Raw genomic sequence first — 19,336 nt, 5'->3', positions numbered from 1 at the left:
ATTACACTACTGGCCATTAAAACTGCTACACCAAGAAGAATTGCAGATGATAAACGGGTACTCATTGGACATACTAGAACTGACATGTGATTACATTTTCACGCAATTTGGGTGCATAGATCCTGAGAAATCAGTACCCAGAACAACCACCTCTGGCCGCAATAACGGCCTTGATATGCCTGGGCATTGAGCCAAACAGAACTTGGATGGCGTGTACAGGTACAGCTGCCCACGCAGCTTCAACACGATACCACAGTTCATCAAGAGTAGTGACTGGCATATTGTGACGAGCCAGTTGCTCGGCCACCATTGACCAGACGTTTTCGGTTGTTGAGAGGTCTGGAGAATGTGCTGGCCAGGGCAGCAGTCGAACATTTTCTGTATCCAGAAGGGCTCGTACAGGACCTGCAACATGCGGTCGTGCATTATCCTGCTGAAATGTAGGGTTTCGCAGGGATCGAATGAAGGGTAGAGCCGCGGGTCCTAACACATTTGAAATGTAACGTCCACTGTTCAAAGTGGCGTAAATGCGAACAAGAGGTGACCGAGACGTGTAACAAACGGCACCCCATACCATCATGCCGGGTGATACGCCAGTACGGCGATGACGAATACACACTTCCAATGTGCGTTCACCGCGATATCGCCAAACACGGATGCGACCATCATGATGCTGTAAATAGAACCTAGATTCATCCGAAAAAATGACGTTTTGCCATTCGCGCACCCAGGTTCGTCATTGAGTACACCATCGCAGACGTTCCTGTCTGTGATGCAGCGTCAAGGGTAACCGCAGCCATGGTCTCCGAGCTGATAGCCCATGCTGCTGTAAACGTCGTCGAACTGTTCGTGCAGATGGTTGTTGTCTTGCAAACGTTCCCATCTGTTGACTCAGGGATCGAGACGTGGCTGGACGATCCGTTACAGCCATGCGGATAAGATGCCTGTCATCTCGACTGCTAGTGATACGAAGCCGTTGGGATCCAGCACGGCGTTCCATATTACCCTCCTGAACCCAACGATTCCATATTCTGCTAACAGTCATTGGATCTCGACCAACGCGAGCAGCAATGTAGCGATACGATAAACGGCAATCGCGATAGTCTACAATCCGACCTTTATCAAAGTTGTAAATGTGATGGTGCGCACTTCTCCTCCTTACACGAGGCATCACAACAACGTTTCACCAGGCAACGCCGGTCAACTGCTGTTTGTGTATGAGAAATCGGTTGGAAACTTTCATCATGTCAGCACGTTGTAGGTGTCGCCACCGGCGCCAGCCTTGTGTGAATGCTCTGAAAAGCCAATCATTTGCATATCACAGCATCTCCTTCCTGTCGCTTAAAATTCGCCTATATAGCACGTCATTTTCGTGGTGTAGCAATTTCAATGGCTATTAGTGTATTTTCTACGTGCCTCTGTATACACCCTCATCTTTCATCTCTTACACTTATGATCCCTACGCGAGGTATACAAGTTTGGCAGCTGAATTGTAGCACGTTGTTCCTCGAATACAGGTTTTTCAGTTGTGTTTGTCACGTAGATTGTGGCAGTGGAGTGATGTCTTGGAGATAGGAAAGGTGAATGGGTGGATGATGTCGTCGAGATGTGTTTCACTTGTGAGTTTAAAAAATTGTAGTAATTTATTATTTTTATGGTATGCTATGGATTGGTTGGAATATTGTACTTTTGTTATTGCTTTTGTGATTATTGAGCGTACTTTAGTTTTTCTTTATGGCATCCGTACGAAATAAAAATGAAAATATGCTCAATGGCAAAAAAACAATAACAGAAACGCAATATTCTAGTTTACAATTTACCATAAAGTTTCTAAAAGTTGTTTAAAAAGTAAACAAATAACAAAATTTAAAAGATGACACACTCAACTGTCACCACTACTACACCAACCCCCCACCCATCGGCCCTACCTTCCCACTTCAACGCCCCACTCTACAGCTCTCTCGGTTCCTCAATCAACGTCATGTGCAGTGTGTGCCAAGGAAGTTAAAAACAGTGACATGCTCAGTCGTTGAAAGCGTCGTGAAACCCCGATATTACCGAGAAACTGAATAGAGAAAAATTCTTCTGCGGTTCCTGTGGTATGAGTGTGCATATGACATCGGTTGGATAGGTAACACTGGAGGAATCAGCGCAGGAGGTTTTATGAAGCCAGCCACCAAAGAAGAACAACGGTTTTTAGTGTGAAACGAGAGCTCATTTCTAGATGGGCAGTGTCAGCGAGGAAACTTGCCACGGGCCCTCTCTGTGAAGGATGAGCATCAGTTTGCACGTAAACTCATTGTGCTTAGCGAAACCGTGACACAATTTCTCCTGAGATTTCTGATATATGTAAGTTCTTCTCGTCATCGAAAGTCTACGTCTACATCTACATCTACATGGGTACTCTGCAAATCATATTTAAGTGCCTGAGAAAGGCTTCATCGAACCACCTTCACAATAATTCTCTATTATTCCAGTTTTGGACAGCGCGCGGAAAAAAACGAACACCTGTATCTTTCCGTGCGAGCTCTGATTTCCCTTATTTTATTGTGATGATTGTTTCTCCCTATGCAGGTCAGCGTCAACAAAATATTTTCGCATTCGGAACAGAAAGTTAGTGACTTAATTTTCGTGAGAAGATGCCGCTGCAACGAAAAAGCCTTTGTTTTAATGAAGTCCACGCCCATTCCTGTATCATTTCAGTGACACTTTCTCCCCTATTTCGTGATAATACAAAACGTGCTGCCGTTCTTTGAATTTTCTCGATGCACTCCGTCAATCCTATCTGGTAAGGATCCCACGGCAGTATTCTAAAAGAGGGCGGACAAGAATAGTCTGGGCAGTCTCTTTAGTGGATTTGTTATATTTTCTAAGTGTCCTGCCAATAAAATGCAGTCTTTGGTTTTCCTTCCCCACAACATTTTCTATGTGTTCTTTCCATTTTAAGTTGTCCATAATTGTAATTAATAAGTATTTAGTTGAATTTACAGCCTTTACATTTGACTGATTTATCGTGTACCCGAAGCTTAACGGATTCCTTTTAGTACTCATGTGGGTGACCTCCCAGTTTACGTTTTTAGAGTCAATTGCCAATTTTTGCACCATACAGATATCTTCTTCACATCATTCTGCAATTTTTTTTATCTTCTGATGACTTTACTGGTCGATAAACGACAGCATCATCTGCAAACAACCTAAGACGGCTGCTCAGATTGTCTCCTAAATGGTTTATATAGATAAGGAAGAGCAAAGGGCCTATAACATTACATTGGGGAACGCCAGAAATCACTTCTGTTGTACTCAAGCACTCTCCATAGATTACTACAAACTGTGACTTCTCTGATTGGAAATCACGAATCCAGTCACATAACTGAGGCGATATTTCACAAGCACGCAATTTCACTGCAAGCCACTTGTGTGGTAGTCAAAAGCCCCCGAAAATTGAGATGTACAGAATCAATTTGAAATCCCTTGTCAATAACATTCAACTCTCTATGCACTAAAAATCGTTAAGAATATATGCCGTTATTACCTGGATTCCTTTGTTTAAAACTTCTTTCGCGTGTCCAACCCAAATGATGGATTGCCTACTACTATTGTAAGTAGGCTGTTTAGGTTTTTTTATTGGTATCGCCACGTAGCGCTCTGTAAGAAAATCACTGGCTGTGCTGTGTGCAGTCTGTGGCTGGTTGGCATTGTTGTAATACTCGCCATTGTAGTGTTGGGCAGCTGGATGCTAACAGCGTGTACCGTTGCGCAGTTGGAGGCGAGCCGCCAGCAGTGGTGGATGTAAGGAGAGAAATAGCGGAGTTTTGTAAGTTGTAAGACTGGATGTCATGAACTACCATATATATTTTGACTATTAAGGTAAATACACTGTTTGTTCTCTATTAAAATCTTTCATTTGCTAACTATACCTATCAGTAGTTAGTGCCTTCCGTAGTTTGATTCTTTTAGTTAGCTGGCAGTAGTGGCGCTCGCTGTATTGCAGTAGTTCAAGTAACGAAGATTTTTCTGAGGTAAGTGATTTGTGAAACGTATAGGTTAATGTTAGTCAGGGCCATTCTTTCGTAGGGATTTTTGGAAGTCAGATTGCGTTGCGGTAAAAATATTGTGTGTCAGTTTAAGCACAGTCGTGTATAATTATTCTAAGGGGCGTTTCATATGTCGACCCTTAGCCGAGGATACCTCACTGGAATCTTCTGATTTTTTTTCTTGTAGTTTGTGTAATAAGTGTATATTCTGTTTATTGCTAGAGCGTAATTGTAGAGAGAATCTCCTTTGTAGTTGTAGTCTTTCATTGTTGTACAGTAAAACAGTTGTGGCATGCATGTAGATTTGCACCAAGCATTTCGCAGCTGCGCTTGCAATTAACTAAATATTATTTGCTATGTTCATGTGTTCTCTTATTTTTGCTCTTCAAATTGTGTTTTTCTGTGTTGTCGTGTGAAATATTGTGACTATAATGGCGTGTGAAAAACGTAATACTAGGCTCCAAAGTAAACTAAGAAATGACAGTGAAGACGAAAGCAGTGTGTTAGCGCCACCATGTAATGAATTAACTAATGTTCAAAGTAGTAATTTGGTAATTGTACATAGGGAAATGGAGCGGGCTGCAAACAATGGTGTAGACAGTGAAACAATTAGTGAACAGGGAAGCATTATCGATCGATCGGTCGGCAACAGCTCGCGTCAGGAATCCGAAAGGACAGGACACAATCTAGGAAATACTGTACATTGCGTCCTCACCGTTTTCTCAAATAAGTCAAGACACATTTTCTGCTTGTCAAAATGTGAATGTTGTCAGTGCAAATGCACTGCCGAAAAGCATAGAGGAACAGATTGCAGACACTAATACATTATTATTGCAATTAATGCAGCAAATGAAACAAAATCAGAGACAAACACAGCAACAGTTAGACACAATGGAACAAAATCTTCAAAAGTTAGACACAATGGAACAAAATCAGAGACAAACACAGCAAAAGCTTCAAACGTTAGACACAATGGAACAAAATCTTCAAAAGTTAGACACCACACTTGAACAAACAGGTGAAGATTTAAGTAATGAGTTACATAACATCGAATCGAAATGTCAAAAAGTCTGTAATGATGTAAAAACACAAATTTGTGAGCATTTCCAACCTATTTTTTCGTGGCATGAAAATGCATTATAGAGTCACGAAGCAGCCATAAAAGAACTGCAAACTATTGTTTATGAAAATCATGAGACCTTGCAAGCTAAAATTGACTCAGTTGCATCTATCGATTCGATTACGCAACTTGCAAAAACTCAAACGAACTTAAAGGACACAGTAGATACTCTGAAAATTGGTTCAGGAAGACAAACAGAGGAAATAATTTCACTATCAGATAAAGTAGTCGAACTTTCAGATCAGTTCACTAACTTATCTACAAAGGTAGATGATGATTTGAAGGACACAAAACCTGTAGCCTTCACTGACACTGAAGAGTATGAACAAATTAGAAAATTCAAACAGAATCAAAATCAAATCAACACACAGTACAAAAGAGAAATGCGGGAAGTACAAGATCAGTTGGCTCAAGTAATACAAGAATTACATATTTCAGAGGACACTCGCGCCCCAGTACGGGAAGAGGGACATAGCAATACAGAACAACCACAAAATAATAACACAGGGCATTTCAGAAATCATGAAAGAAATTGGCAAGGTACACTGAATTTTGAGATGGAACCGCCGAAACGATGTAACAATGAGCGACATGCGACTCGCCGACATGATGATTTTGACTATAAGCTGTTCATTACTACACGTAAACTCAAAACATTTAAGAATTCTGGCAACGACATTCATCCATAAGCGTGGCTTCATCAATTCTCTCATTGTTTTCCTCCCAACTGGTCATTAGAACACAGATTAGAATTTATGTGTGGCTACTTGGAGGATGAACCAGCTGTAAGAATGCGATCGGTCATTCACGATTTCCACAGTGAAGGAGAATTTTATCATGCCTTCCTCTCAGCATATTGGTCGCAAGCTACACAAGACCGAGTAAAACATGGCATCATAATGATGAAACATTTCGAACAATCTGAATTTTCCAGTCTTGTGAAATATTTTGAAGACATGTTGCACAAGAATCAGTACCTGTCAAACCCACACGGCCCCTCAGAACTCATCCGCATTTGCTTAATCAAATTACCGGAGCATTTACGGCATATTATTTTGGCAGGACGTTGCAAAGACGACATTGAAGCTTTTCAGGGGCTCTTACAAGAATTAGAAATTGACACAGACAGTCGCGGGATGCGAAAACAGGAAAACAATCACTACAGGTCACATCCGTCGCAATTCCGCGATGAAAGAAACAATAACTGGACATGACAAGGCCATTCTCACAACACAAATCGTGACCAAAACAGACACCACCCATATGACAACCACTGGTAGAGTAATAGTTACAGAGAAACATCGCATTTCCGTAGTAATGAATATCACAGAGACAATAAGAGAAACAGACAATACGGGAACCAAAATAATTATTATCAAGGGAGACGGAATAACTTCAGACGCAACGGTCCAGCGCGCAGTTACGATTCAGGGAGAAATTCTCCACCACGTGACTGACAAGAAATTAATTACAGAAATTACCGACATGACGACAGGAGATATGATCGTAACGACAGACCTGAATTGCATCTTAACTGGCGGGATTCAAACAGAGCACGGCCCTCTCGGCAAGGTGAATTTGTAGAAGTTAGGTCTCCTAATCCCAATAACGACGCGCGCCAACAAAGACACAATGACTCGCACCGCAGGCAGGCGCGTGCGCCGGCTGGCTCAGAGAAAAATAACATAAGCTAACCTTGAGCAAAATTCCAGTGTTCCTTACCGACGTAATCACATGATAATTGCTTTTCAGTTGACAGTCTGCGTGCTATGAAGAGCAAAGGATTTCACCATATTTCACATGTAAAACCGTTTATTGAGAGATAATCTGCTTTTTAACTTAGTCTTTGCCAAAAGCTGTTCACTTCATGTTACTAGTATACTGTGTCAGACTTAGAATCTGTTAACATGCAACAATGTTCTGAAGTTAACTATCCAGTCTAGAACTTAGAGAACATATTTAGACAGTATTTACGAGTGCATTGTTGTAGTGAACAGACGTCACAGTGTTATTGTTTGTGTACATTCTTGCTTGTTAGTTGCACGATTACATAACGACTATAAGGCTTACATACTTAGAACATTTACCATTACTGCTAATGAAATTTTAATGCAACATTTTGGTTTAGTTGAAAAGACATTATTTATTTGAAGTACTTTCTGTGAGATTAAATATGACTTAGCATTTGGTTTCTTTGATAGCTACACCATTATATCCCGACACTCCTAATGTGTGACACAATTTACATTGTGCTTTTGCAGTGTCGTAAATATTTCGGTTCTGTTTTATATCTGCACAGTTTTTCTCAATTCTTCTGGAAAGGAAAACATGTTTTAGTAGTAACTTTGTGGTATAGCTACAATGAGACAGCCTTTTCTGTAGCACAACAGTACGTTACAGTACAGTACTTACTTCATCACGGCAATAAGCGTAGTAACTACGATATCTATACGCAAAGCATTTCACTTTTCTTTATCATGAGGTAAGTACATTGACTTCTGTAGAACTTAGCTTTTGGAGGACGATAACTATGACACTTCCACAGAGATTATCTTACAACACGACGCACAGTTTAGCGCTACAGTACGCGTATTTGAGTGACTAATTTTGTACTTAAAACATTTATTTTTAAAGGTATTTGAAATACAATGATACAAAGGTTTTCCGTGATACATTTCATTCCATTGCTGTAATCTGTAACATCTGAGGATATAATTACATTAATCCTCAGGGGGGTACACGTCTACTTTGTGTACCATGTGTTTGGCAAGCACAAGGAGTCCTAGCTAATATGGTATTTGCTTATACAACTTTACACATCGGTACCATATTTCTCTAACACATAAATTACACAGCTATCTGGTTATTTAACTGAGAGAGACAAACATTTATTTTACTACATCAGTGACAGATGTTTACGTAATTGCACCGTTGGATAACTACATACTTATGAAATTGTATTTTGTCTGTACTTTGTGAACAGTTCATATTTTTTCGGAACCATTGTGGTATTATGAGAGCTTTGAATGATGTAGTTGGTATGGGATCATGATTTTTTAAAGTACGTTTGAGGTAGATGACACTTTTGACATGAGCAGAGAATTTTTTTAGGTTTTGAAATTAGTGGAGGAAGCTATGACGATTTTGAGAATTTGACTAAGGTGTTATGATGTTGTTATTACGATGACTATGTGTATTATGCTGTTGTGGTATGTTTATGATCAATAAGCTGATGCTATATGAGTTATTTGATTATGCTACGTATCTGTTATGATGAAATATTGAAGAAGTGTCGACGAATAAGGTAAGGAATAATGAGTAGTGGTTAGGGACTCTGGTTTGTGAAAAAGGTTGTTGAAAACCGAGAATCGTACTTTAAGAGTTATGAAATGTATGTAAATGCTTGAATGTATTACAATGCCGACGAAAACTTTTTGGACACTGTTATATTAATACAATTTTGTTTCTACAGATGTGTAACGCAAATTCTTGACCTGTGAAATTTTTTATATGAGACTGCCACTGTAGCGGAAACTGGTGTCGTAAATATTTCGGTAAGACAGTTAAGTGACCACCTGCACGTAATGCGTCGTGGGCACCCAGCTGGGCGACAGCCACCTGGAAACAACCCATTAGTGTGTGCCTTTCAGAGGCACAGGTAAAAAAAAAAAGGGGGGGCATTATGCTCGCTATTGACATTTCTTTGTAGAAAGCGTCGCAAATACGACATGCTCAAACTTGAAAACATATGATTACACTTTGGAGTTCTTAATTTATGATATTTACTGAAATGAAATGATGAGAAACATTCCATGTCTATTGTCTTGCTAGTTCGAAGATTGTTTATTGCATTATGAAATGACTTATGGCTAGCGAACGACGTTTCACGCCTTGCTTCGCCCATTTTGTTTAATATCTAGTTTCTAGCTGCCCTGCAGCATTGGTTAAAGTAAAATTTTATAGATGTACTAATATAAATATTTTATGCCTACAGACCCAGTAAAGAATAACTTCGTGATATACTTCCAAAAAAATGAGGGAGCGCAAAAAGACATTGCCCTTCACAGGAACTGCATACATAATTTTCTTTTCAAGTACTTGGTAATTTATTTCATTGAATAAGTAGTGGTGTACCATTTTAATTACATAGACATTAAGATGTGAATATACATTTCCCTTATCTGCATTGTTGTCTTTCATGTACTATTTTTTTCTGCTTGTGGGTTTGTCATGTTTAGATATAAGTTATTACATGTATTAATTGTTTTGTGCTGCTGCATTGCCTCGTCCCTTAGTTAAGCATCTGAGCTCAGTAGATTTAAGTTAGCTTAAGAGGGGGTAGCCTATATAAGAGAATGAATTGCGATGGATTTGAAGAAATGCACTGAGAGGTTATAAGAGAAAAGTACAGAAAGCAGGTATAGATAGGACTTTTTGGAAATAATGAAGAACGAAGGGAGATCTCCGAGAAGTAAAAAATTTTTTTTTTGCAAAATACTGCAGTAAAACAAACCGTGCCCTTTCCTTGTGTTATCCCACTATGTGTTTGTGTACCCTTGTGTATTTATGTTCTTCCTGTCTTTATATGTTTATCTGATAAGACTTATGTTGCAGAATTTTTCTAATACTAAGCTACATTCACTATGATGAGGAATACTGTTATCCTCAAATATAATTTGCATTAATAACATGTTATTTACTTTGTAAAGTTGTTTACACATTATTTATTCTGTTTTGTTCTAATGCTCATGCGTGAAGTTGATGTTTCAACAGTTATTCTGATTTTTTATGTATGTACTTATGTCGTAATTTTTGTAACACTGATGTATTTGCTATTTCGATTCTTTTGTAAAGCCTGTACTACTGCAAATGTTATCTGCATTGTTATGTTCTTTAAAGATGTATTTTGTACCTTTGTTATTGTATTCTTATGTTATAAAATTGTAATTGACACTAGTTCATCAAATTAAGTAACTTGTAAATTACATTTCACTGCACACGTTTCTGTTGGTCATGGTATATGGACAATATGTGAGAAGTAGGGACTGATAGTGTTTGCACGTGTGTTAATAATTCAGTAAGGGACTGGATAACAGCATTACTGGTTGTAAGGACATTTCAAAAACAATTTTTGTGAGTGCACAAGTGGTGGTTATGGACTTGCTATATTATCCGCAAGACTCTTCAATGCTGATTATGCGCCTGCACAGTCAAACAGATGGCTGCTGGCTATCTCTACAAGGACTGAAGTGGGTCTACACCTTTGATGACCCACCAATACCATTATTTCTACAAGGACTGCAGTGGGTCTGCACCTCTAGTGGCCCACCAATAGTAATCTCTAACAGGACTACAGTGGGTCTGCTCTGTGATGACCTACCTACCGATAGTCTTCAACGTCGACTGACTTTGCTGTGGCCCATTATCTGTCTGCATGTCAAGAGTCAGCACTGTCTTTCATTGGAAGGACAACACTACTTCTTCAAGACTGCTTAGAACTCCACTACTTCCAAGTGCAATTTCTTTTATTGGTCAGACTTTGAGAAAAACACTGCAATTTTACTTTGATGAATGATCAGGACTGTCTTTATGGACTGTGAGAAAATTTTAGCTTCTGACCAACATTATATCAATAATTGTGTGCATTTCATATCTTTGTTATAGTAATTATGAAAAATTTTATCAAATCATTATTGGCCACTGCCCAAAACAATTTGTAAAAAATTTTTGTGAGGAGCATGAGGGCTATGTAAGTAGGCTGTTTAGGCTTTTTTATTGGTATCGCCACGTAGCGCTCTGTAAGAAAATCACTGGCTGTGCTGTGTGCAGTCTGTGGCTGGTTGGCATTGTTGCAATACTCGCCATTGTAGTGTTGGGCAGCTGGATGCTAACAGCGCATACCGTTGCGCAGTTGGAGGCGAGCCGCCAGCAGTGGTGGATGTGAGGAGAGAAATGGCGGAGTTCTGTAAGTTGTAAGACTGGATGTCATGAACTACTATATATATTTTGACTATTAAGGTAAATACACTGTTTGTTCTCTATTAAAATCTTTCATTTGCTAACTATACCTATCAGTAGTTAGTGCCTTCCGTAGTTTGATTCTTTTAGTTAGCTGGCTGTAGTGGCGCTCGCTGTATTGCAGTAGTTCGAGTAACGAAGATTTTTCTGAGGTAAGTGATTTGTGAAACGTATAGGTTAATGTTAGTCAGGGCCATTCTTTCGTAGGGATTTTTGGAAGTCAGATTGCGTTGCGGTAAAAATATTGTGTGTCAGTTTAAGCACAGTCTTGTATAAATTTTCTAAGGGGACGTTTCACTATCCCCACCTATCCTGCAACTCTGGAAACGATACACGATTACAATATTGTTGTTTAACGCTGCAAGAAGCGTCGTACTGATGCCCTATGATCAGGAGCATTTCTATTTTCATCGGTGTGCGCAGTTACTCTTTCAGGGGAATCGTTGAGTAGCATTAATCTGGCTACAGTATTTTATTCAATTATTTCAGCTAGCGATACAGGCACAGTTGGTCGACATAATCAATACGCAATGGTTATTTACTAGTGTCAGGCAGACACCGACTGATGTGTTGTCAGTGTGAACTTCATCAGCATGCTGATCAAACAATATTGTCGCTCATAGAAATCGTACGATACAACATAACGGTCACCATGAGCCATACCTACACTACTCTCCATGTGTATTAGCAAGGTTCATGTCCATTTCAACACGTTTTCTCATCCCTTACCTAGATGGCTTTCACACAGAACATTTTGTGGTATCCACAGTTTGAGATCTTCCTGTTGTATACCTTGTAAACCAAACTTGACCTGCAGAAATAGTACCACTCCAAGAAGTTACTAGTGCAGAGACACGATGAAATGGCGTCAAAGAAGAATCGTAAATGCAGCAGACAAGTAACTAGGATTCAAGGCAGAAAAGAGGCAGTGGCGGACAACGTATAATATACTGGATTTAATAAAGTGAACACCAACGTATTGAAACTATTCATAATCGTAGGAAAGCTGAAGAAGATTGTGTGGAGAGAAGACGTCATAATGTACATACAGAATTGAAACACAGTAAACGTAGCTGTTGCACACGGATTAATACACAGCCCCTTTAGGGGGCACAAAACGATGAGCACAATGATAACAGAGGAAAAAAGTAACTGCGCAGTATAAGCAGAAAGTAAGGACAGAACATGCAAATAGTACTTGGAGAAACTTAGTAGTGGAGCAGAAGAAATCAGAATAATAGAAAATGAGAACAAGTGTGCAAGAAGAGGGTAGGGGAAAATCCAATACTTAATTCTGAATTTCTCTGGACGAACTCAGAAGGGAAAATGTCCACACATTCATGAAACACTAGCAGAACATTTACGGGCAATGAATAGAGCAAAAACTATATGAATTTATATACCGCGAGAAGTTTCACAGAGGTCGAAAAGTGTGTAATTATTACGCTTTCAAAAAAAAAAAAAATGAAATACTGATAGGTGTGAATACTGCTGCACAGTTAGTGTAGAGTCAAATGAACAAAAATACTTCCAACTGCTCTTTATCGAAGAATGGAAGGGAAAATCGAAAGCAGAAGAGCAGAATGAAGGTTTCCATGACCGGCTGTCTTCGTTGCTGGTGAATGTTCCAGGCTGTTTGGTTATGGCCCATGAAACTTTCCTGACAGTCGTTTCGTCCATTGCTGCTTTTGACGAAACATACAGCAGAAGTTTCTTTTTATGTGTGGAATGTATAAGTGAGAAGCAAGTTTAGCATTGCAGTTATTAACAGAATGCAGATTAAGGTGAAAGTATGAAACAAATATTGCAGTCCTAGATTTGGAGGAGGATTTGAATAATATGCAATGGAATAAAATATTTTCCGTTCTTAGGAGGTATAGTGATGGAGATAGCAGTGTAATACATTCTCGTCACGTGATAGAGATTGTGGTAGTCAGTAAACGCAGAACTGAACAAGACACAAAAATCAGGAAAGTTGTAAAACAGCAATTCCCATTGTCACCACTGATATTTAATTTTTATATGGAAGTAACAATGAGGGAAGTACAGGACTTTCTGAAGATGGTAGTTGTTTGCCACGGACTGATCGCGTGTGCGACAGCAGTAGTAGCCGAAAGTGAACGTGTATTAGCTGATGGCTAATACACGATGGTGTGTGGAGCACGTCAACATGCTGTAATGACTAAATGCCTTTGACAAGTGACTCTTCAAGAAGCGGACAAATTTTGGAATACAGTTTTCCTTGATAGATACGAGTCTCAACTTTATCTATTATAATGATAGAGGCTGAAGAAATTAATTAAAAATTTGCGCAACATCCAGGACTTAGACCCAGGTCATCCGCTTCCTAGGCAAGTGTGCTTGCTAGCTGTTATACCACCACAACAGTACAAGTAAAACAGTTGCATCGACTACCCTACTTCAATGCCTTACTAACACAAACTTCAATTCACGCCTTCAGACTATTTTTCTCTTCTTAAATCGTCAGTATTGTCAAGGCTCCCCCTATTGGAATAGCAACCCACCTTTGTATGTAGTTGAGAAATCCTGCCTGTACCTCAGGTGTAGGTGATCTACAGATCTGATAGAATAAAATTTTCCTTGACACGTATGGGTCTAAGCTTTATCTATGATAATGATAGCCAGTGCTTTTTTCTGAAAAAAAGTTTGAGGGTACTCCGACATTGGATATAATGCAGCGAAAATTACTTGTTATTGAAGCATGGGATACCACCCGTCTGCTTTTAGCCATGACTACATCAACATGTCGAACTACAAAAAGGAAAAAAATGGCATCGGACTCTTCAGTTGACTCCAGCTCAAATGAAGCAGGCGATACCGAGAAAGACCCAAACATACAAGAGAATGTGGTATCGAACACTTCAGTCTACATCACCTCAAATGAAGCATGCGATTCCCATCAACTTGACCTATAATACACCTCAGATGAAACAGGTGAGTCCAATCAACCCTCCAGTCAATGACATCGCTTTTCCCACCAAAAGCTGTACTGGTATCGTTCGTATTGCAATTACCAATACAAAAAAATGAAATAAAAAATTTACGTCCATGAAATAAATCTTTGGCACTCTTCCAAGTTCTCAACATCGTAAAAAAAATTACTTTGTTGACGAAAACGTTTAGGGGTATGCATCCCCCAGCGTTTCCCCAAATAAACAGCACTGATGACAGCATAGTCTGTGCAGCTGCGTTACCTATACTGCTATGGTGGTGGATGTCTGCCACCCCTGATGAATAATCAGGAGGCAACTGTTCTAATCCCAGGTGTGATACAAATTTTAATTCATTTCTTCAGCTTCCATTGTTGTCATGAAGAAATTTAATTGCTTTGGGAGTAGAATATATGAAAAAGAGAGATGCAAGACAGATATAGTGGCAAAGAGGTCACGAGCAAAAAAAGAAACAGTTGTTTGTACCAAAAAATATAAACCTTTAGTGTAGATAAATGCTCATACTTCGAGCACATCTCTCTGTGGAGCGAAACATAGAGCACGAGGAAGACAGAAATAAAACGATTAAGCATATCTTAAATGCAGAACTACAAGAGGCTGTTGAATATCAGCTGAACTCATCATCGAATGACGACTCCCAGCAAGAAACCAATAAGGAAAAATACTAGTAATGAATCGAAAACCGAGAATGTCTGGAAACACATTACGGTATGAGGTCGCTACTGGCAACTGTAGCTGAAGAGATTGTAGAAAGCAAGAATCGCTAGGGAAACCAATATACTGATATACTGAGCGGTTAAAATTAAAGTGCAGTTACTGACAGAGGTCTAGTGTGGGCTGTAATTCAAAAAGGTGGTTCAAATGGCTCTGAGCACTATGGGACTCAACTGCTGAGGTCATCAGTCCCCTAGAACTTAGAACTAGTTAAACCTAACTAACGTTAGGTTTAAGTAGGACATCACACACATCCATGCCCGAGGCAGGATTCGAACCTGCGACCGTAGCGGTCGCGCGTTTCTTTTTTTATCTTTTTTTTTTATTCTTCGTTGAATAATTTTTCTGTTCCATTTTGTTCGTTGTATATTATCGGGGCGGACGTCTCATGACACCTGTTCTTGTTGTTCGTTGAACAGTTCACTCAGTTTTTTATTACAGAGGGTAGTTAAACCCTCTGACCGAACACGCTGAGCTACCGTGCCGGCTTGTCGCATGGCAGCGAAACTCGGTAGATATTCCAATGTGTTTATGCGAAAGTGGTCTACGCTGGAGAAAATTAGTTCCAATTAGACAACCAGTCGCAAATCTGGCGTCAATACAGGAAAGATGTATAGAAGTGTTTCCATATGTAATGGATTAGGAACGGGACATTGGCAGAAAAGGTCAAACAAGTAAGAAAGGCATTATGTTGATTTTATTATTAACCGCAGCTTGCACAATTTGTTCAATATGAGCACCAGAGACACCGACGAGCAGCTGTACAGAGGCAGATTTGCACCTGGTTGCCAAAATTGGAACTCTTGTTTTCCTAGCGTAAATCGGTTCCGCGTGAATGCATTAGAATATCTACCAAGTTCGGCTGCGAAACGATAATTACAGCCTACACTGGACTTAAACGTCAATAGCTGCTCTTTAACTATAACCACCAGGTGTAAAGTAGATAGTTCATCCTGTGCTGTGGAGCACTTCATGGAACTGAAGAGGACAGCTGACAAGAGACACGAATGGAACAGCTTCAAACAAACGTTAACACTGATGACAATAAAGTTCTCCAGTCTGCTTAGTAACGCTAGCAATGAGGCCTTTAGTGAGCTGTCGGCGTTCGTACATTACTGTAACTCATTTACGAATGAGATATTTCGTTTTCTAACACAAAACGTAATATAAAATACGTCTGCCTTTCATCCTTTAGTCCTTAGGATATTTTATTATTTATTTTCATTTGCGTTACTTATGGTGCCTGCATCATGTTTCCAAAGTGACATCACCATCTTGAAGCATCTAATACCGTGCAGCCATGTCTGAAAATTTCTAAAAGCAAAGCCCAGCCTTCTGACACAGACAGGCAAATCTGGACCGACGACTACCTTGTCATCCTCTGTCAGTGGCATCATTTGGATGGAGTATGGAGGGGCATGCTGTCAGCACACCGCTCTTTCGGCCATTGTCGGCTTTCTAGACCTTGGATCCGCTACTTCTCAGTCAAGTAGTCCAAGTGGCATCACGAAGATTCGTGCACTCCGTTCAGTTCTCCCACTAACCTTGTAGTACCACGAATGGAAGCCGGGTGTTCTGCATTGAAGTAAGACGCCTTGACCACTAGGCTACGGAGGCGGGCCCTGAAAATTGAATTGTGCGTAACTTCGTCATGTATGTCGCACCTAATTCCGTACTGAGAACGCAAACAGTTACAGTCCTATGGATATCAGGAGAGCTGGCCACTACAAACCGAGCAAACATTCGACGTCAACGAGTGGCAACTTTGAGATGACGAAGCTAGGAACACACAGCTCTTCGTGAAATAACATTAACACTGCGAGATCGATGCAACCACTTCTGTCTCAAAAACAATTTACAGAGGAGGAAAGCCTTCATGTTGCACCTGTGAATATATGAACTATGGAATCGCATCTCTATTCTGCAAAATTTATTGGAAAGAGTATTTAGAAGTGCCGGGTAAGATTTTAAAAAAATGTCTGTACAGACTTACCATTTGCAGAGATGTTAACTCTCAGTGCGCAGCACCGCGACGCATTCTGCCGCCGAGTAGTAAGCCTGGCTGCGCGTCGCCCCATTCGGTTGGGATGTGCATCCGGCGCAGTGTTGCCAATCGCAGTCCCCACTCCGGACTGCGCGAAGCTCTCAGCTGGCACTTTGCAGAATATCTCATCCGAGTCTGGAGCTCGGGCCGCAGTACTTTCTGCAAATTAATAAGTGATTAGGAGCGGGCTTGAGTTTCTCGTCTTATATGTGGAACATTACACAGGTCATGTACAGGGGATATAATTATAGCGCTACTACACGCAATTGTTGTAAGTAAATTTCACTGACCGAACCATGATATACTGCTACATAATAGGTTCCCCGCAAAATAGTCGAACGAAATGCTTTCAATGTATATCCACCAAAACTGTGTGATTCCCCGTAAGGTTTCAGGAAAATAAATAAGTATACTTTCTACCTCCCAGCTAAGAAAACGAACAGAAGCAATCCCTACCGATCCGAACGCTGCTCCCAAGTAAGAGCAAAATTTATTGTGCCTATAATACAGGTTTCTTTCTTTCAACTGTAATGCTCACCGAGAAGTTTCCAAGCAATGCTGGGCAATCGACGGTTTCTGTTTACTATCAGTTTCCCTTTTTTACGTTCATAATAATGCATCTTGTGGCTAACGCATCGAAGATGTCTACATCTACGTGACTACTCTGCAATTCACATTTAAATGCTTGGCAGAGGGTTCATCGAACCACAATCATACTATCTCTCTACTATTCCACTCCCGAACAGCGAGCGGGAAAAACGAACACCTAAATCTTTCTGTTCGAGCTCTGATTTCTCTTAGTTTATTTTGATGACCATTCCTACCTATGTAGTTTGGGCTCAACAAAATATTTTCGCATTCGGAAGAGAAAGTTGGTGACTGAAATTTCGTAAAAAAGTCTCGCCGCGACGAAAAACGTCTATGCTGTAATGACTTCCATCCCAACTCGTGTATCATATCTGCCACACTCTCTCCCCTATAACGTGATAATACAAAACGAGTTGCCCTTTTTTGCACCCTTTCGATGTCCTCCGTCAATCCCACCTGGTAAGGATCCCACACCGCGCAGCAATATTCTAACAGAGGACGGACTAGTGTAGTGTAAGCTGTCTCTTTAGTGGACTTGTTGCATCTTCTAAGTGTCCTGCCAATGAAACGCGACCTTTGGCTCGCCTTCCCGACAATATTATCTATGTGGTCCTTCAAACTGAAGTTGTTCGTAATTTTAACACCCAGGTACTTAGTTGAATTGACAGCCTTGAGAATTGTACTATTTATCACACTTTTCGTTATTTAGCGTCAACTGCCACCTGACACACCATACAGCAATCTTTTCTAAATCGCTTTGCAACTGATACTGGTCTTCGGATGACCTTACTAGACGGTAAATTACAGCATCATCTGCGAACAATCTAAGAGAACTGCTCAGATTGTCACCCAGGTCATTTATATAGATCAGGAACAGCAGAGGTCGCAGGACGCTTCCCTGGGGAACACTTGATATCACTTCAGTTTTACTCGATGATTTGCCGTCTATTACTACGAACTGCGACCTTCCTGACAGGAAATCACTAATCCAGTCGCACAACTGAGACGATACCCCATAGCTCCGCAGCTTGATTAGAAGTCGCTTGTGAGGAACGGTGTCAAAAGCTTTCCGGAAATCTAGAAATACGGAATCAACTTGAGATCCCCTGTCGATAGCGGCCATTACTTCGTGCGAATAAAGAGCTAGCTGCGTTGCACAAGAGCGATGTTTTCTGAAGCCATGCTGATTACGTGTCAATAGATCGTTCCCTTCGAGGTGATTCATAATGTTTGAATACAGTATATGCTCCAAAACACTACTGCAAACTGACGTCAATGATATAGGTCTGTAGTTAAATGGATTACTCCTACTACCCTTCTTGAACACTGGTGCGACCTGCGCAATTTTCCAATCTGTAGGTACAGATCTATCGGTGAGCGAGCGGTTGTATATGACTGATAAGTAGGGAGCTATAGTATCAGCATAATCTGAAAGGAACCTAATCGGTATATAATCTGGACCTGAAGACTTGCCCGTATCAAGCGATTTGAGTTGCTTCGCAACCCCTAAGGTATCTACTTCTACGAAACTCATGCTAGCACATGTTCGTGTTTCAAATTCTGGAATATTCAATTCGTCTTCCCTGGTGAAGGAAGTTCGGAAAACTGCGTTCAATAACTCCGCTTTAGCGGCACAGTCGTCGATAACAGTACCATCGGCACTGCGCAGCGAAGGTATTGACTGCGTCTTGCCGCTTGTGTACTTTACATACGACCAGAATTTCTTCGGATTTTCTACCAAATTTCGAGACAATGTTTCGTTGTGGAACCTATTAAAGGCATCTCGCATCGAAGTACGTGCCAAATTTCGCGCGTCTTAAATTTTAGCCCATCTTCGGGATTTCAC

General features: G+C 40.4%; 1 protein-coding gene across 2 annotated transcripts in view; it reads right to left on the bottom strand.

Moving 5' to 3' along the window:
- The window catches only part of LOC126323903 (uncharacterized), a 95,126-nt gene extending 78,173 nt beyond the window's left edge, over window positions 1-16,953 (bottom strand). Inside the window, exons 1-2 of one of the 2 annotated variants that reach the window (XM_049994830.1) lie at window positions 16,852-16,913; window positions 11,017-11,117 (exon numbers count right to left, since the gene is read on the bottom strand). The gene's annotated coding sequence lies outside the window, so the exon portion shown is untranslated. Of the gene's footprint in view, window positions 1-11,016; window positions 11,118-16,851 lie in introns of both variants that reach the window. The other variant, XM_049994823.1, reaches the window with a different exon arrangement.
- Between the last annotated feature and the right edge of the window lie 2,383 nt (window positions 16,954-19,336).

The sequence above is a fragment of the Schistocerca gregaria genome, chromosome 2, assembly GCF_023897955.1.
Source record: "Schistocerca gregaria isolate iqSchGreg1 chromosome 2, iqSchGreg1.2, whole genome shotgun sequence".
Taxonomy (NCBI): domain Eukaryota; kingdom Metazoa; phylum Arthropoda; class Insecta; order Orthoptera; family Acrididae; genus Schistocerca; species Schistocerca gregaria.
Note: the sequence above shows the minus strand (reverse complement) of the source record. Positions and strands in the feature narration are given on the sequence as shown.